Source organism: Anser brachyrhynchus (genome assembly GCF_964034855.1).
Source record: "Anser brachyrhynchus genome assembly, chromosome: 14".
NCBI lineage: Eukaryota > Metazoa > Chordata > Aves > Anseriformes > Anatidae > Anser > Anser brachyrhynchus.
In genome coordinates, this window is record NC_137709.1 from 268,186 (window position 1) to 287,697 (window position 19,512).

Sequence of the window (19,512 nt, forward strand, 5' to 3'; positions counted from 1 at the left end):
AGCAGCCCTGCAGAGAGAGACTTGGGGGTTCTGGTGAACAAAAGGCTTGGCATGAGCCAGCATTGCGCGCTTGCAGCCCAGAAGGCCAACTATGTTAGAGTAGCCAGCAGGTTGAGGGAGGTGATTGTTCCCCTCTACTCTGCCCTCATGAGGTCCCACTTGAAGTACTACTGTGTCCAGGTCTGGGGCCCCCAGCACAAGGATGTGGACTTGTTAGAGCGGGTCCAGAAGAGGGCCATGAAGTTGATCAGAGGGCTTCTGAGAGCCATTCTATGATTATATGAACTCGGGATATTCTATGATTCTAAATGTCAAAGCCCTAGATCGCACATATCTGGGTAATGCTGACATGTTTCTTCTTTTAATATTGTCATCTTATAGATCTACTCGTTTCTTAGTTAAGTAAAACTTTTCAGAGGAAACATTTGGCTTCAACTCATGGCATCCAATCCACCGAGGAGGAAATTTGTAATGTAACAGCTATGTGCTACCCGTAAAACAAAGGTAAAATTCAATACAGTAAAAATAATTTCCTGGTTTGGTGATAAGACAGTATTGCAGTTTTTCTCAGGAAATATGCACAATGGAAAGTGTTTTAAGTTTTTGCCATGAAAAGCATGTGCTGCTACGTATGTATATATTGCCGTGTGAAATTTCATACCAGTTATGAGAGTCATCAATTGATTTTTTTTACACTTGCTGATTTCAATATTGATGTGTGTTCTTTGCAGAGATTATAAATTCGGGGTAAAATCTGTCAGTCTAGTGTAACTGACAGGCTCTTGATTAATAAAGCCTAGGACTGAAATTTCAAAAAGGGGTGGACCTGCTGTTGGCAGAATGGAGATTGCAGAGTTTCACAGGGTGAAGCATCTGTATGTAAGGATGCTTTTCAGTCACTCTTGCTTAAGATATCTGTGAAAATAGTACTATTAATACATAGTGGAATTGCAGTAAGATTTTAATAGAAGTAAATGTAGCTTCTCCAGACTGTGGGCTGCCAGTCCCATTTGGGAAGGCTTCTACCTTTATCTGACATCTTGTTTAGCACTGATAACACTAGAGTCCAATTAAAGTATTTCAAGAAGACATCCCTATAGAAGACTACATTGATTGTTCGCTAATGTGTATTGAATTTTAGCTAAATACAGCCCCGGGGTGCTGTGCTGGAAAGCAGAGGAGCTTGCTGTCCGAGCTCTTAATTCCTTTTATATCGATTTGGCTACTAATGATATAGCCTTCTACTCTAATTAACTGACATCTGCATTAGGCTGAACAAGAGCCCCCTGCTTGAGGCTGTCCACTTGTTTGTGTTATGAAATGTGTCCTTTTGTGTTCAATTTTGTCCAGATTTGCTCATTCTGTGCAAAACCGCTTATCTAAAGGATGACTTTACTTTTAAATATCTTGTGAAGCAAGTTTGTCTTTCTGCTGTCTGCATTCCTACCTATGTGCCCAGGGCTTAAGTTGCTGGTGAGTCTAGCCAGAGCTGTTTCACTGACTGGATGCTGTTCTAATCCTTCTCAACAGATTATTCGCCCCTTAGAACGATTTGAGGCTGCCAAGAAAGGTGTAAATTCAAATAATGATGCAGGGTATGAAGACCTGAAGATGAGTATGAGTATTTGGTATGCCTCAGAGCATGAAACAAACATCTGATGTAAATGACATTTAGCTAAAATTGTACAAATTTGTTGGAAAATATTTGAAGCTACACATGATTTTGATTTAGGAAAGTGCTACAGCAGTGTACTGAAATAATTATACAAGCACACTATAGCAATATATGCTTAGATCACAGTACAGATGTGATTCGCTTTATGGGTCTCTACATACCTTCACAGTGCTGGACATCCCCAGTGGCCAGGAAGGCCAGGTTGGTTGAAGACAGCTCAAGCCTGTTGCTCCCTTCAATTTTTTTTTATTTTCAGCTGTTTTTTTCTTACACTCTGTGTTGGGCTGATTTATGTATTCGCTCCCTCCATGCTGATCTGCCTAGCTCAGGGAAACATTCATACTCTTTAATGACCTAAGGGGGAAACATTTGCACCACCAGTTGATCCATTTAACTGTTGATAGCTGTTTTAGCTAAACCATCCTCATTGTGTTGGGTCAGCTTCTTCCAATGGCTGTGGTCAGCCAATCCCTGCACTATTCCCTGAACTTCATGGTCACATCAGCCTTGCTTGCCTATCTCTACTGAGCCTTCTTCCATTGTAGGGCTTTAATCAGTGAATCACATTCCAACCCAGGATTTTAATCAGTCCTGGCTTCATACTCGGTGATAGATACTGCAGGAAGATTCGGAAGTTGGCTTCTCTTGCTCTGTCTATAATATGTCATGTTTTTTCTGTGAATACTATGACAGCCACTTGTTTTTCTATATTGTTTGTGGGGCTAGACAATCTCCTGAGAAATAGACCTATATATGATAGCATTTCCAGTGTTCATTCGATTGCTATTCAGCCAAACTTGACAGATAATAACTGTTTGAAGATTTCTATTTTGGTGCACTTCTGAAGCTAGCAACTATGAAAAGGACAAAAAGTATCACTCAGAGAGAAAATGGACAGAACTCAGCTGGTGAGACTATTGGCTTCTTCAGTCAGCATTTGTGTATGTAACTTAATGGTCAGTATGTACATAATCCTGGACTGGCTTACAGTATTTTCTGTTTCTTGCTTGATGGGGATATTGTTAGGAATGCAGGCTTTTTATGGTTATATATATTCGAAGACAATAAATCTGTGAAAACAGGCTTCATTAGTTCCTTTGCTTAGGGAGCAAATAGTTTTCCATGTCATTCTAGTCCTGTAACGGTAAATTTTATTTCATACTTTATTCTGTGTGTTATAAAATAATTCTAGTTATGGTTTATTTCCACTAAAATGATGTTCTCACTCTGGTTTCTGCTAATTTACAGCTTTCAGTAAAGAAAATTTACAGCTTTCATTTGTAATTGAAGTTATTAAGTTTTATTAACAGCACTAGAATGTCTTTCTCTCTTTCTCTCTTCCTTCTTTGCCATTTTCCTTCTTTGCCTTTTCCTTCTTTGCCATTTTTCTTCTTTCTTTCCTTTTTCTTTTTCTTTTTTTTTTTTTTTATCCTATTGAATCCTACTTATGTTTTGGGGAACATAGAGAGTAATTAATTCTACTTAAAGCAATGCAACCAGTTCTGGTTTAATTCTTGATCCATCACTTTTGATTTTTCAAAGTCTTTTGCTTGTAATTAGTGCTGTCACCTTCTGTTAAAAGAAAGAGTCTGTGTACATGCCATAGTAGCAATGATGATGTACTCCACTAAGTAGTGGCACTGCTTTTCCTTAATCTGGTTTCCTTCCAGCCACTGGCTGTGAGCCGCAGAGGAATGAGGAAACAACACAACTCAGAAAATAGAGGAATAGTAAATAACATTTTTTCCATGTGGCTAAAGGTTAACATAAGTGGATCTCAAAAGGTGGCAGGTGTGTTAATCAGCAATTTTAGAAGAAATGTAATTGTCAAGGAAATGAGCAGTAGCCATAATCAGACAAGGTGCCTGAGATCCACGGTCATCAAAAGGATCTAATGAAGCTGAAGGAGTAGGCAACATGATTACAAATGGAATTTGGTGTTGGCAGATGTTAGAGAATACATACAAGAACGAATGATTGAAACACTCGTGATTATGGTGCTTTCTATTGCTTATGACCACTTAAAAAGATCCAGGTGTCACTATGGCCATGATGATAAAGACTTCTCTTCAGTGAGCAATAATAGGGGTTAGAAGGTGGTCCAGCTCTGGGGCCTCTCGAATGTTAGACCTTGTTAAGTCTGCTTTGCTTTTGTCATATTAACTGTCATATTTTAGGGTGAAGACAAAATGCAAATTGGACATTGGTATTAAATTGCAAAAGGCACGGGCCAGAGGAGAGCGTTTGAGTCTGGGTTTCCATCTTTGTGTTCCACACTGATACTGGACAGACCAGTGTACTGAATCCTGAAGCCAGCTTGCAGAAGCACCCAGTACAAGGGCACTGAACTCTTGAGAGGAAAAGACAGTCTTGTGGAGAGTTTATGCAGTCTCTAGCAAGATGGAAAGCCCAGCCTCTGCTAGGGATGACAACACCTGGGTAGAAATAACACTGACGGCCTAAAATGAGTCATCACAGAGCCATTGATTCAAATCCACACTTCAGTTGGCCTTTTCTCCCAGAATGTTTACTGTGTAATTCATGGAGGGATCTTTTCATTCCTCTCTCCTCCCTCAAGCATCTGGGTTTATTCCAAAGCTGAGAACAGAAGAATACAAGAAAGGTGTTTTATTGGCAATGGGATTTTCTGTTCCTTAAAGAACCTTTGCCTCTTTCACTAGAAAAGTGACCTGACATGCAAGAATGTCTTGACACATTAAAGGCTCTTTAGTTGATGATATTTCTACTTAAGTGGGGATTGCTCTTGAGGAATACTGAAGATCAGCTAAACCTGTTGCAGAAGGTTTTGTAACCTTTGACAGAATATGTTTCTTAGTTAGCTAAGAGCTGTGATGTCAGAATGTGATGTGATTGAGCTTTGTTTGAGAACTCGTGTTTGTATTTGCTTACAACATATGAGAATATCTAAGATTTACTCATCTCAAAAGCAGAACTGAATTATTATATTACCAAGTGTGCAGACCATTTTTACTCTTGTCTGTGTCATTGCTGATTGAGGACTTAATCACAACTGAATTGTGCAAGACATTAAAATATGTCATTAGGCTAAGTCTTGGAAATGCTATGCTTTAACATAAGCAACAGACTCTGAATTGAAAAGTTCATGCTTAAAAATCTGAATTAAAATACAGGCTCAGGTGGATACCTGAGTAATACTGTGCTGTCAAGAATGATTGTAGGATTTCTGCTGAGATCTGCTAAGCTGAGATCAATCAATCAAAAAAATTATATATATATATATAAAATCTAGTAAAGTGTTCAACTCATCATCTTTTCTCTTTCCTTACCATTTGATTGTGCATGATTTACCACATGGAAGATATAACTTGGTGATGCTTGAGAACAGAGGCCAATCTTGAGCTTCTAGTGATAGCATTTCAGTCCTATAGAAGGAATGTATCTCCTATGTAGTATGAATATAGCTGAGATTTTACTAACAACTTTTTAGTGAGTCCCTTCATGGCAAGTCATAATCTCTCTCTGCCTCAGGGCCTTTCTGTGTTTAAAATACATACAAAGCTTGCATCTGCACTATGATTTGCAGTTCCTTTTGGAAATATGCATATTAAGAATGAAGTATTCAGTGCACTAAAAATGTGCTTCTGATGTGATGCCACTGCTGCTCCAGTGCAGCTCTTCAGCTGTTGGATGTACAATAGGACTAAATTGTGTAGTATATTTAAGGACCTGGACAATTTGTTCATTACGGATTTTGTACAAGGCTGGATTGAAAACTGAGAGACAAGATGACAAATCTCTTTAACTGTTTCTATTAGAATTCACACATGTTCTCTGATTTGGAATGGTGGAAGTGAAATCCAAAAAGCTTGAGGCTGGAAGAATTAGTTGTTAATCTCACATTTCTACAAAAAGACTGAGTGATTCCTTTTTTATAGTCCTGAAAACATAATGGACCCCTGGGGATTACTGACACAACAAGCTTCTGAGAGCTGCTAGCACTTAGCAAAATTGACCTCAGTTAATCAAAAAACAAACCTTACCAAACAACAACAACAACAAAAACCTGCTAATTTCGCCCTGTAGCCCGGGGGTCTACAAGGCAAGTAACTGTGTAGATGGTTAAAGAAATTTAATTTCCTTGAAGTGGGTCTCAGTGACCTGTAATGTCAGTATGTAATTGGCAAACTCAAATGGAAGGGAAAGTAATTTACATGCTAAGGTGGTGGAATAAGTGAAAGGAAAGAGAGTAGAGCTAGCAATACAATGGCATTTTGCTCAACCTTTATTAAAACATTTCTTGAGCATAGTGTATATGAATCTGCAAGCACATAAAAGACTATGGCACTAATAGGAATAAAGAGAACAGAATTAAGCAGTGTGCATGATCTGGAATATTAACATGCTCTATTACAGGGAATCAGTTGCCATTATTCCGACTCATGTTCCATGGACTTTTGAGTCATTTTCCTGTAGTCCTGTTTCCTGGGCCTAAAATGGAGCCCTGAGGACCCCACTAGGGACTGGTTGCCAGCCTGATGTAACCCCGTTTACCATAACCCTTTGAGCCCGACCTTTTCATAATAAAAGAAAGGTTGTAGCACTGCAATCTGTGTAGATTTCAAAAATGTTATAGAACACTTTCATAGTGTATCCTGGAGAAACACAAGGTTATTTTTCCCCAGTAATAACTCATACAGGCCATGAGTACTTTCTGTAACAGAAAAGCTGCACACTGCATCTTCCATTACCTTCCAGTTTAATTAAATGTTCCTTGAATAAATCTTGTGTTTACATTCTCATGACATGCTCCCAGTGATGACTTCTCCATTTATAAACTGACTGGATTCAGTCCAATCATTGCTGCTTATTGTACCTGTCACTCAAAGAAAACTCCAGACTCTTACAGTCATTCCTCTTTGGGTCCCTCTTTGCTAGTTACTAACTTGATATGCCTGTGAAACTCAATTGTTTAGATGAGCTAGGTAACAACAGACCTCTTTTAGTTTACTTGCCTAGAGTGGCCAAGAGGTTGAAGGAGGACAGGACACCAATATTCCTTAAACTGGAACTACTAGAAAAATTGTAAGTTACTAGTTAATTAAATTTAAAACACGAGTATCCTTCAACTGGCTACACATTTCTAGGCCACTGCAACACCATGGTGATTTAAACTAACGTGTTTTACTTTTATTTAGAACAGGTGAGAAGAGAATATATGCTCAATTGTCGTCTTTCAGCAGATGAAAGGGTATCTTTCAGAGAAGATGCAGTAATTGTTTAAATCACCATTAGCTTAATCATTAATCTGACCAAACGCCACTATGCAACCCAGGAAGAGAAGGCATCAAGTGCCACAGAAGTCCTTTCAGATCATGTCTGCACTTAATAAGACAGAATGAGGATAAGCAGTAAATCACATACCACTGGCATTAAACTTGTATTCTCTGATATTTTCCTCTCTTGAACCAGGACGGTTGCCAGAATTTTTTGTAATGTTGCATTTTAATATACATTCCATGATGACTGGGAGTCATCCTTACTCTTTATGATGATAAGAAAAACAAAGTTTATCTACTTTCATTAAAATAATCCCTACAAATTGGAAATTTCCTTATATTGCACCTCCATTATACTAATCTAGTGGTGTTTGTAGGGTTTTTCATAGAATCATGGAATGGCCTGGGTTGAAAAGGACCTCAAAGATCATCTAGTTTCAACCCTCCTGCTCTGGGCAGGGTTGCCAACCACTAGAGCAGGATGCCCAGAGCCACATCCAGCCTGGCCTTGAATGCCTCCAGGGATGTATTGGGATTTTGTATTTTTTGCTCTTAAAAGGGAAGAAAAAAGATTTATTCTGCATGTATGTACAAAATATTTCAACAACCTGGGCTTCTAGAAGAGAATAACAGAACTCTCAGAATCAATTTGCAAGCATGTATTACTTGAAATTATTAAACTAAGTACTTCAAATGCCTAGGCTAACACTCAGCATATCAATGTTGGAGTTAAACCACCAGTTAAACTGAAGGTTCTTAATGCCCCAATTTTTGGTGACCTGTAGAAGATTAACTGGAAATAAACTATGTCACAGAAGTCACTATTTGGCTTCTTGGACTTTCTAATCCATCATAATATGGCTAGCACCAGACAATTTAGAAATACTAAATTCTGTTTCAGAACAGCATCACCCTCAATTAAAGAAAAAAAGGCAATTATGTGCATAACATAATTTAGTAATATTTAACTTCATTTTCCTCAGGATGTCTAGTATGATACACTGTTATATCAAGGAAATAAATTTTGCATCTTTATCAGATCCAGTGACAGCAGAAACCTCTCCTGCAGCAATTCATCAACATAGCACAAGTGTACATGTGCACTACTTTATCTTCCATCTGAAACAGTACAGCTCAGTTAAAAAGCTAGGAATTTCAATATAATTAACTCAAGTGAAAAAAGCCCTGTAATTTAGAGTTGTTGTTTACTTGGATATTCACAATGTCCCCAGACATTCGTAATTCAAGTAAGGCTTACATATCACTAAGTTCCAAAAGAACTGATGAAATCTGAGGAGTAATTACAACTGTACAAGAAAGTTAATTAAAATTAATTTTATCATCACCACATTAGAACCTAACTTCCAAAAAAACATTCTGAATTTTTATTCTAGTAACAGGTGTATGAAGCAGAAAGAGCATTACTTTCTTAATGCATGTACCAGTATACATGATGGTGGCCACTCAGCTGGAAAGTAGACTTGGGGTCCCTGGTGGACACCAAGCTGAACATGAGCCAGCAATGTGCCCTTGCCACAAAGAAGGATAACAGTGTCCTGGGCTGCATTAGGAGTGTCACTGTAGATGGAAGGAGGTGATCCTTTCTACTCAGCATTGGTGGGGCCACAGCTTGAGCACTGTGTCCAGTTCTGGGCTACCCAGTACAAGAGAGACGTGGATGTACCGGATGGAGTCCAGCAAAGGATGCATCCCAAATATGAGGAAAGGCTGAGCAAGCTGAGACTGTTCAGCCTAGAGAAGTAAAGGCACAGCGGGAATCATATGAATGTACATAAATACCTGAACATAAATACCTGAAGGGAAGTTGCAATGAGGACCAAGCTAGGCTCTTTCCAGTGGTACCCAGAGACAGGACCAGAGGCCATGGGCACAAACTGGAATACAGGAGGTTTGGTCTGAACATCAGGAAGCAGTTTTCCACTGTGCAGGTGAGGGAGCACTGGCACAGACTGCCCAGAGAGCTGGCTGGAGATACTTATAAGTTGTCTGGACATGGACCTGGGCAAATGGCTCTTGGTGTCTCTGCCTAAGCAGGGGGCTGGACCAGATGACTTCCAGATGTCCCTTCCAACCTCAACCACTCTATGATTCTGTGAATTTTGCAGATCTGTAACTACAAGACAAGTTAAGTAACTTATCCAAATGCAAATTGATCATGCACAGAATCAGTACCCAAACTCATGTCTTGTGTTCCAGTCCAGCCACATGTAAGCCACATGAGGAATCATACAGCTTTCCTGCTTCAGATTAGAAAGACTCATCAAACAAACAAACAAAAAAACCACAGTGCCATTTCTTGCACAACTCATTCTGCTTTACTTATCAAGCTTAACTGTTATTGTCTTTCTGAACCAGAAATGTTTCACATATAATGTTTTTTTCTAGTCATCCCAAGATTCTTCTTATGTACCATGTTTTACTCAAGTTCCTTCCTACCACACTCTTGTTTTTAATATTTTTTTCTGCACATAGCCCAGAAGTTCCACCTCAAAAACTTCCCAACTGTTCTCCATTTTCTGCTCAACTTTTATTTATTCTGGATATTAAACAAAACAAAACAACCAAGAAACAAACAAACAAAAAACAACCCAAGCTCAGCTGAAACTGCAATTAAATAAAATATCTTTGACACAGAAAATACATGGCATGAATAAATGGATTTTTCAAATATAAAGAAGTGATTCAGACACAGTAAACACTTCTGCTGCATGACTCCAGGGTCCTCAGAGGCATTTTATGTCACTTCATCACAATTAACCTCCCAAGAAAGCAATTCAGATCTGAGCAAGAGAGAGAAAATGAAGACATTACTGACAACACACAAAGTCTATTCTGATGTCATAATGCTATATTACTTGAATCACAGGCAGGTTTCCCGGTATTCAGTTTCAAAGCAGGAAAACAGACAATGGAGAGCATATAGAAGGAAGAACAACTACCTGCTGTGAATCAGATGCAAGATGATTTAAGCTACTCGCCAGATGCCGATGAAGTTATTACTACTGCTGAAAGTTAAAGAACCACACCTGAACACCTTATTTGGCTTTGAAATGTTCCCCAATCTCAATTGTGCACATGCTGAAAATGAAGAATATAAGTTCCAGCTCTCCCACAGTATCAGTATCTTCGGGGTTAGAATATGCTCTTCTATCTCCCTATTTCCAAAAACGACAATTTACTGTAAACTCAACTCATACCTCCCACTACCTCTTCTGCAATTGTTCTAGCAACACCCTTTATGCATCAGCACCACCAACTGTCAGTACTCTGTTACCTTACTTTAAGACATCTCTTTTTTTTTTTTTTTTTTAATTGCACTATATTGCATTCCACACAGGAAAATTCAGTACTTCATGAAACCAGAAAGTATTTCAGCTCTAAAGAAGTTACCAGCCTGTGATAAGGGATCAAAAGGACAAACCACAAGGACTGCTGTAGCTACATGCACAGGTCTGTAGGGTTCTAGTAATACTGAGAAATTCTTACTAGTGAGACCACCTTAAACATAAAGTACATTAGTCATAAAATGAGCAACCTTAATAAAACCAGGCCTTAGTACTGTTTGGTCAAAACAGACGCTCAAAATGTCTATAGCAATCCAATGTTCCAACAGCACTTTAAAATAAAAATAATTTAAAACCCTCATATGATGAGGATACAAGAACACATATTTCTGCAGTTCTTACACAGACCTGTACAAATAATAATCGCAGGAGGAAAAATACAGTTTTCCATACTAAACCACTATGTCAGCTCCAGCAGGGAGCTGTCTCAGCTTGACTGTCATCTGGTACCTCCCTAGTCCATAAACTCCTAGCACTTAGATATCTGCACTACAAAACTCTTCACCATCAGTAATGCCTTCTCACTAGCAGATGAAGCACATGGATTCCAAATCAGTTGATTGCAAACTAAGCCCGAGTTGCTTCCGCTGCAAAGGGCAGTCCCATCCTTCTCATACACTCTTGTAAATTTTTTGCCATCCATGTGAGCAGCCCTACGGTCTCTCCACAAGCTGGACAAGGCAATTGATTCCGTTGAAAACTGAAGCACCCTCTTTCACACAAAATTTGTTTAAAGCTAGATCAGTTTTACGATCCAGATTATTCTGTGGTTGCATAATTGCTACCGTCGGCATGACAGACCCATTAGGAGAAAGCAGCCTTGAGTAGGTGAAGAAGGATCACAAAACAACAGTCTAAGCAAAATGGTAAAGGAAACGAAAGGTGTTCAGACATTCTTAAGGTATCATTTCAAGATTTTAGCACAATGACAGTTTACGTACTGCCACTCAACTACTCATCTTTCCCTTGCAGAGCAGGCAAGCAGAAGAAAACATTCACCTATACCTAATTTTTTGCGATATGAAATCCATCTGCTTAGCCTAACACCAATAAAAGTTTCTCAAGGAGGCAGAGTGGATTTTGTGAGAGAAACATTAAATCCCTTCACTGCCACAACCCCAAGTTCATTTCTTGATTTGAATGGTAATCCCTGTAACGCAAAACACTGATGTATGAATGAAGTATGAATGCTTGTTGCCTTGTTACCCATGCTATCATTTCATGGACAAGGACTATGTGCTTCCCAGGACTATCTGTGTCCTGGAAAGGACACTGTACCTGTTTTTAAAATTCTGGTGAAGAAAAACGTGCTGCTGCAGTGAACGATTTTCTTCTATCATGTTTGCAACGAAGGCATGTTTGCTTTCAATCAGGACAGTTCTAAGCCTCCCTTGCTGTGTATTCTATCACTGCTTGTCCCCTAAGGGAGAAGGATAGACAGCACTGCATCAAACAACTGGGGGAAAAAAAGATCATCGTATTGTGTGCTCCATTACTCATGTTAACACACTCTCTGGACATCAGACGTTTTAGATTGTGCTGGTCATTACTATGACTGGACTATAATGCACGTTAACCACATGAGATATTCCCCAGTCAGTTTCCCATAATCAGTAAATGACTCTTTTTTTTTTTATCATATTTGATTTATGAGATTAACAACAGGTCTATAAATGGAGAAGAAATAACAGGAAAAAGAATCACAAATTGATGACAGAAAAATCATATTAAAATCACTCCTTCCATTCTATCTGAAGACTGCAAACCCTAACATCCCATTTTTCAGTGCATTTCAATTGACCCACAGCATGGAGTGTCTATTTTTGTCCCAACAAGATCCCTGCCCACATTAATGCACCTCATTAATCAGTAGGTCTTTGTTCTGTGTTTTTGTAACATTCTTAATTTCATATCAGTTGCCAGATCTCCAGTTTATACTAAACAATTTGTCCACGTCCTGCGGGTTTGTACTCTTTTCACATTTATTCATAGTGTTCCCACTTCCTCCACTCACAGATCTCTGTCTTGGACTTAAGCAATTTACACAAGCTGAAACAATTGTTAATGACCTCCAGAACTATTGGGACCAGTTTCGGATTCTCACTTTCACTGCTGTAATAACCATGCTAGAACCAGTATGAAAAGATTTCCTACTAAAAAAGCCAAACATGTAGATTTCACCAAGGACACAAAACTGCCAAATCAACGATCCCTGTAGCCCAGTTTCTCCTATGTGGTTCTGACAACTGTTTCTCAAAGGGTGCAGAAATTCTTAAAATACATTGAGAACTTCCTAATAGCAGATATACACAACAGAGTTACCTGTTTCAACACAATCACTACTTCATATTGACCTTACTGAAAACCCCACAGTACCCCAAGGAAAGATGACAGAGGATGGCAGCTGTTTTCCACATACATCAAATGTTCACTCCCTACATCCTACTCTTCTCCACACCTTGCAGAATCCCTGCCCCAGGTGCTGGGGTCCTAGGGTCTAATAGCATCTGCAAACATTTGAGTTGTTTAAACATTTCTGTACCAGACAGATGCCTCCATGTGTTTTGACATCCATTCTGAAGAAACAGATGGTGTGCAAAGAGGTTATTGAAATCAGAAACGCTCTAGAAATACCTAACCAGGACAAGGGTTGCCAAACCCTACCAGCTGTTAAAATTAAGAGAAAGTTGAATTGGTAGCACTGGCATGCCCTTCCCACTACAGCTCTGTCACCCTTCTCCATGGTGCACCCTCCCTTACAGGGATATCTAATGAGATCCAAGAGATCCCAGTCCTACTATGTCAGTGCTGCTCTTATCAACCTTTTTGTATATCCTCCCAATCAGCCTTCCTCTCATCCTCAGTCTTCCCTTTCACATTTCCAGAACGGCTCTGTCACTTCCCTGCTGTACTGTACTATCTTAAACAACTACTACAGGAATTCAAGTATTAGCAGTGCAATGCAGAGGAAATAGAGATGGGCTAAAGTTTCCTCTTTTCACACAGACTAATGATGACTTCCTCTAGCCTACACCAGGGCAGACCCACTCTTGCTTGAGAGGCTCCATGCTGCATTTCTCCGTCCAGTACCAAGTTAGGGGAAAAATATAAAAAAAAAAGAAAACCACATCTTCTTAAGTGAAAATGTACAGTTGAATTTTAAGTTGGATCTTGCTTTACAGATGATCCTGCTTTGTTCAGGGAGTTAGACCAGATGACCAAAAATCTCCTCTAATGTAACTTACTACAGTTCTGTGCAAAGGGAACACAAGGTTTAAAAGTTAAAGTTATCTGACCCAGGCTTTGAGACAACTTGCTATGATTTTGGACAGAAGTAAAATGCTCTTTACTTATGGTTAAACATACTAAAGATGATATAATTCATATATATACGAGTTTCAAGAGCAGCCTCGGGGAAAGAAAAAGGATTTTCACTTACTTGTATACACACCTCCTATATCCTTTTCAGTGTCACTGCTTTCCGGAATACCCTCCTATTTTACATTTCTGCTCAGATACACAGATTTACATTTGGCTGTGTTGAAACACTTCACTTTTATAAGTTCAGCTTACCAAGTGAGCCAGGTAAATTTCTGATTACCCTGTCCTCTGACTACCCTTTCTGATTACCCTGAGTACTTTGTAAGGCTGGCAACTGACGCATCAGTGGCTGATCTCACACTGTCGATAAAACTGGTGAATTGCATTTGGCTGCTGAACCTGGTAAATATGTACTTTAAACTGTCTTCTTGAATAACCAATGCCTTTCAACAGCTATGAAAGAACTATGAACAACTGTTTTTTTGTTGTTTGTTTGTTTTACCACAGAAGGTGTCCAAAGAGAGGTGGTTAAATTAATGTTGCTTAATATGAACAAAAACCTAAACTCACACACCTTGCAGAATTCTATGCATTTTACTTCTCTAATGACAATTTTATTGATGAATCTGTAATCTCAAAGAATGAAGCACAGTTTGATAAGAACTGCTTTCCAAAAAAAACATAATTAAAGCACAGGATTATAATGCCGGGATCTTATACTGCATTTTCTTTATCTGGAAACTACTGCCAGACTAAGATAGCTGTCAGCCAGGTAAGTTCTCTTGCTTGTTCTTCTTCAAACTAGCACAGTATTAGATTTTTTTTTTTAATATTTCAAAATTTATTTTAAAAAATCTAACATAGTTGGGACACAAATCTCTTCAACAACTTATTTTAGGATTCTTGGATGCAAGTTCTCTCTTCCTGCTTACTTAAAAATATACATTCTGCATTTTAGCAACTTCCTTTATTAGTAATAGGTTAAGGAGCCTCTCATTCTTGTATGATACATACTCTTGAGTTTTCCAAATATACCCCTTTTAGTTCTAGGATTTTTGTTCACAAAAGTCTACAGTTTTAGAACACTAAGAACAAAAACCATGAAGCTACAGCATACTGAAGTTATATAAATCCTCCTAAGAACAAAAACAGATAATTTAGCACAGATCAGAGAAGCCCATAGAATTGACACCATTTTTGTTAGCAGAGCTGATGCTGCACCTGTGTGGTGCCTGACCTCTAAAGTGAGAATGCTTTTCTTCATCCACTTTACATACTTCTACAGAACAAGCAGATTACCTATTCAATCATAAATTTTCCAAGCTCAGGATCGGTGCATCCCTAAGAGTAGGAAATCGGGGAAGGGGGGCAGGAGACCTGCGTGGATGAGCAAGGAGCTCATGGACAAGATCAAAACGAAGAGGAAGGTCCATGAAATGTGGAAAAAGGGCCTGTCCTCTTGGGGGGAGTATAGGAGTGTTGTCAGGGCCTGCAGGGATGCAACAAGGAAGGCTAAAGCCCACCTGGAGATGAAGCTTGCAAAAGAGATAAAGGATAATAAGTTTTTTTTTTAAAGTATGTAAATAGTAAAAGGAAGACTAGGGATAACGTGGGTCCCCTGCTGAACGAGGGGGTGTCCTGGTAACGGGGGATGCTGAGAAGGCAGAGAATGCAAAAGTAGGAGTTGCATAACTGTGTTACATAGAGAATACAACCAATAGTGGAAGAGAATTTCTTATTACATGAAGTTTCTAGTGTAAAATTATAAAACAACCTGTAATCATTGTTGATTTTAAATATTTTAAAAAGCACTGTTTGATAGAATCATAATAAAGAAACTGAATTCAGATAATGAATAAGTCAGGATTTTCTAACTGGCTGAAATGTCTGCCAACAAATGAAATTCCCTGTATCGGCAAGACACTTCAGCATTTGTAAAGACAATTACACTGGATTTTGTTGGAGAACAGTTGTACTTTTCAAGATTTTTCTCCTTGAAAATATTAATCCTCTTAATATAAGAGTATCTGCACGCCCCATTGGTATGATGGGTGTATTTTTGTTACCATGTTTCTGTGAGGGACCAGAGACTAGCTCATGCAGGTAGCTGTGCCATGACATAGCAAACAAACTCCTGCTCTTTCAGCAGCACCCAGTTAGTACAGCCAAGTCAATCTGTGTCTCTCTGAGATATTATCAGTTTCATGCACAGAGTATTTAATTAGTCTCCTGCTCTAAAAGCCAGCCTTGGGTGTCACTTAACAGACGCATCTATTACACAATGGAATGACAGGAAGAATTATGCCTTCTCATTATGAAGCAAGTCTTGAGAAATTGAATTACTGAACTCTTAGCCACCAATAAGTACCCTTTCACCCTTTTTATGTTGCCTCAAGGAAGAGCCCAGAGCGCCACCTTCTGTTTAACGGCCAGAATCACAATTTCAGCTGCTGCTAACTGCTGCAGTAACAGCCGTTCACAATCAAATCTATCGGGCTGGGTACCAAAAAGAAAACCGTTTTCTTGTTAAACAGCTCAGTATGTCATACTTGTCAGACCTACTGCTCTTCTAGAAATGCAATCATACGAACAGCGAGAGCATAGCTGCCCAAGCGGCACACATCCGGATCCTGACACAAAGGATATTTTTCATAAATTTCAGCAAGCATCCAAAGCACCTCATAGATTTTTGCAGAAGGTTCCATATTTCTTACTTAAATGTCACAGAGCACTTGCAGCTATTGTCACAATTTCCATCCAGGAAAACAACACACAATACCCAGCGTGACCAAGGCTGAAGTGAAGATAAACAGACTTTGATAAAATTACTTCACAGACCTCACTGAAAATCACTCACTGGATTCTTGTAAAACCTGAACAGCCTTAAATTAAAGCAGTATAATTATCAAATAAATATCAAATACAAAATCTGAGAGTACAGAACAATTCACTCTAACACCTAATCCCCAAATATAGAGAACACAATAGAGACTATAAGGACAATGAAAATTCGTTTTTAGATAAAAAACAGGAGTCTCTTTTCATCTGTGTTTTGGAGCAGGACAAGGAGAAGAGGAACAAGAAATAAGTCATAGGCATTTTGTGGGTTGATTAGACATCTTCGTAATGAGAAGAATAACAAAGAACTTTTTATTTATATCTTGGACATATGGGGTGGCAGAATATTTTCTGTCAAAGCTACGACTGAACTTGCAATATGTTTGGCTATAATCAAAAGAGAAAAAAATGCAATATTAATTCAGACCTTAAACAACAGATTAATTTGCTTTGTCTATTTGAAAGACCATAAATAACTCATCACTGCCCACTTTAACAATAACGCGAGCTATGCGTATTTCTGTAAACCTCTGCAGAACAACCTTCATTTCAGCAGGCTGCTCCAGAACAAATGGGTCCAGACCAACATAGAGTTACAACCTAGAAATTGTTGTAGTAATCATCACCAAACTGAAAATAGGCAGTGGCCTTAGAATTCAAGCTGGATTCAGTGCAATCAGAAACACAAACATTCAGTGGCTCACAACAAAAATCTTTCATTATGATAATAATGAATCAAGTATGGTGGCATCATACTAATCAATTATGCTCCTTTTATTACCAGTGACCTTGAGGCCAATTCAAACACTGTGTCCTCTCATTCAAGCCACTTTTGTAATAAAAGAAGCGATTGTGAAGGGTATTTTCATAATACTGAGAATAAAGTGCCTTCACAATCATTAAGAGAAAGAATAAAAAATATAAGCGCAAACTACATAGAAAATAATTTTAACATTACTCATTCTTAACTGCTCTTTTAAAAGGGTCATAGCTGACATTCTGATACTAGAATGAACACAAAAGAGGTATTATCACCTTTCCGTAAAAGCTTAAAAAGCAGTTGGGCACAATGATCCTAAAACAAGTCCTTAATTTTCTGTATTTGAACCAAATGCAGAAATTGAATCAAAAACCAAATTGAAACCAAAAACAGAAATTGAAATTGAACCAAATACAGAAAATGAACTAAACACCATAGAAAAGATACAGAGCCAAACTACATTCTAGCATAATACCAGTGAAGTCCCCAAAGCATTGTAACAAAAATGCAGTGGGAAAATAGAGGCTGAAATGAATAGGAAAATACTGTGTTAAAAGTACAGCCCTGAGATACCAGTATTAGAACTGATTCAACTTATTGTTTTCAAGTTACAAACTGTAAGTCTGAAAGCATTGTCCAAATGCTTCTTGAACTCAGCAGGCTTGGTGCAATGATCACTGCCCTGGGCAGCTTGTTCCAGTGCCTGACCACCCTCTTGGTGAAGAACCTTTTCTTAATGCCACCCAGCCTGAACCTCCCCTATCGCAGCTCCACGCTGATCCCTTTGGGCCTGTCACTGTCACCACAGAGAAGAGATCTCCACCTGCCCCTCTGCTCCCCTCTTGAGGAAGCTGTAGGTTGCCATGATGACTCCCGTCAATCTCTTCCTCTCTAGGCTGAACAAATCAAGGGATTCAGCTTCTCCTCATATGTCCTGCCCTTCAGACCCTTCACCATATTTGTTGCCCACCTTTGGACACTCTCTAAGAGCTTTATGGCCTTATATTGTGGCACCCAAATCCGCACACAGTTCTCGAGGTGAGGCCGCACCAGCGCACAGCAGAGCGGGGCAATCCCTTCCCTTGACTGGGTAGCAACGCTGTGCCTGATGCATCCCAGGGTATGGTTGGCCCTTTTGCCTGCCAGGACACACTGTTGGCTTGTACTTAACCTGCCATCAACCAGAGCCCCCAGATCCCTTAGCGTGGGGCTGCTCTCCAGCCGCTTGTCCCCCATTCAGTATGTATTTCCAGAGTTGCACCGTCCTAGGAGAAGAATCTGGCACTTGGTCTTGTTAAACTTCATGAGGTTGGTGATTGCCCAGCCCTCTAATTTGCTAAGATCTCTCAGCAAGGCCCCTCGTTCCTCAATGGAGTCAATAGCTCCTCCTAATTTAGTGTCATCTGCCAACTTAGTATGCACTTGAGTCCTGCATTCACATCATTTGTGAAAACCTTCAAGAGAACTGGGCCTAAAATGGAGCCCTGAGGAACCCCACTAGGGACTGGTTGCCAGCCTGATGTAACCCCATTTACTACAACCCTTTGAGCCCGATCTGCCAGCTGATTGTTCAACCACTGTACAGTGTACTTGTCTAGCTGTATGCTGGATATTTTGTCCAGAAGGATACCGTGAGAGACAGTATCAAAATCATTACTGGTCTTTTGTCCCTGGCTTTCATCCTACAAGAGCCACCAACAGTCTAAGACCCAAACCAGCTAAATTTTAATTACATAAAGTGGGAAAATGCAAAATATGTGAAACATTAAGTCAGAAGTGAATGAAATTTTCAGTTGCAGCTAAGTTGGGTAAGACCATGCAAGAAGTCTTACTGTACTAACCCTTCCTCCGACTTCTCTGAATGGGCTTTCTTCTAGTTTTCTCTCATCCTTGTTTCTCCTCACTCAGTAGGTTCAAAAAACATTAGCCAACGTGTCTCAGTACAGGTATCTGTTAAAGAAAGATAATATTTATCTACCTTAGATGAAAAGGACAAACCCCAAACAGTTATTAATGTTCTGTTAGTATGCAAAAGTCAGGTGTAAACTACTTAATTTAAAAAAAAAAAAAAAGCAAAACTCAGAAAACAGGGAAAGAAGGATGACACTGAGATACACAATCCCACACCTCCAGAAGGTAGAGGGGCATTTTGAACCCTTACATTTGCCTAGCCTTTGAAAAGCATCTGGTTTGGCGGGTACTTCCCAGCAACGGGCCCGCCTAGCAGCGAGGCAGGGCACGCAGGAGCCCCAGGAGCGCCGGCTCCCCGCTCCTCGGGCCGGCGGGGGGCGCAGC

General features: G+C 39.4%; 1 long non-coding RNA gene across 1 annotated transcript; it reads right to left on the reverse strand.

The window, feature by feature from the left end:
* Positions 1-2,740: 2,740 nt before the first annotated feature.
* On the reverse strand, positions 2,741-19,490 carry LOC308177962. The gene is made up of 3 exons (XR_013939523.1): positions 19,379-19,490; positions 19,059-19,167; positions 2,741-4,273 (listed from the first exon to the last, which is right to left on the reverse strand). It is a non-coding gene; the product is annotated as an uncharacterized lncRNA (long non-coding RNA).
* Between the last annotated feature and the right edge of the window lie 22 nt (positions 19,491-19,512).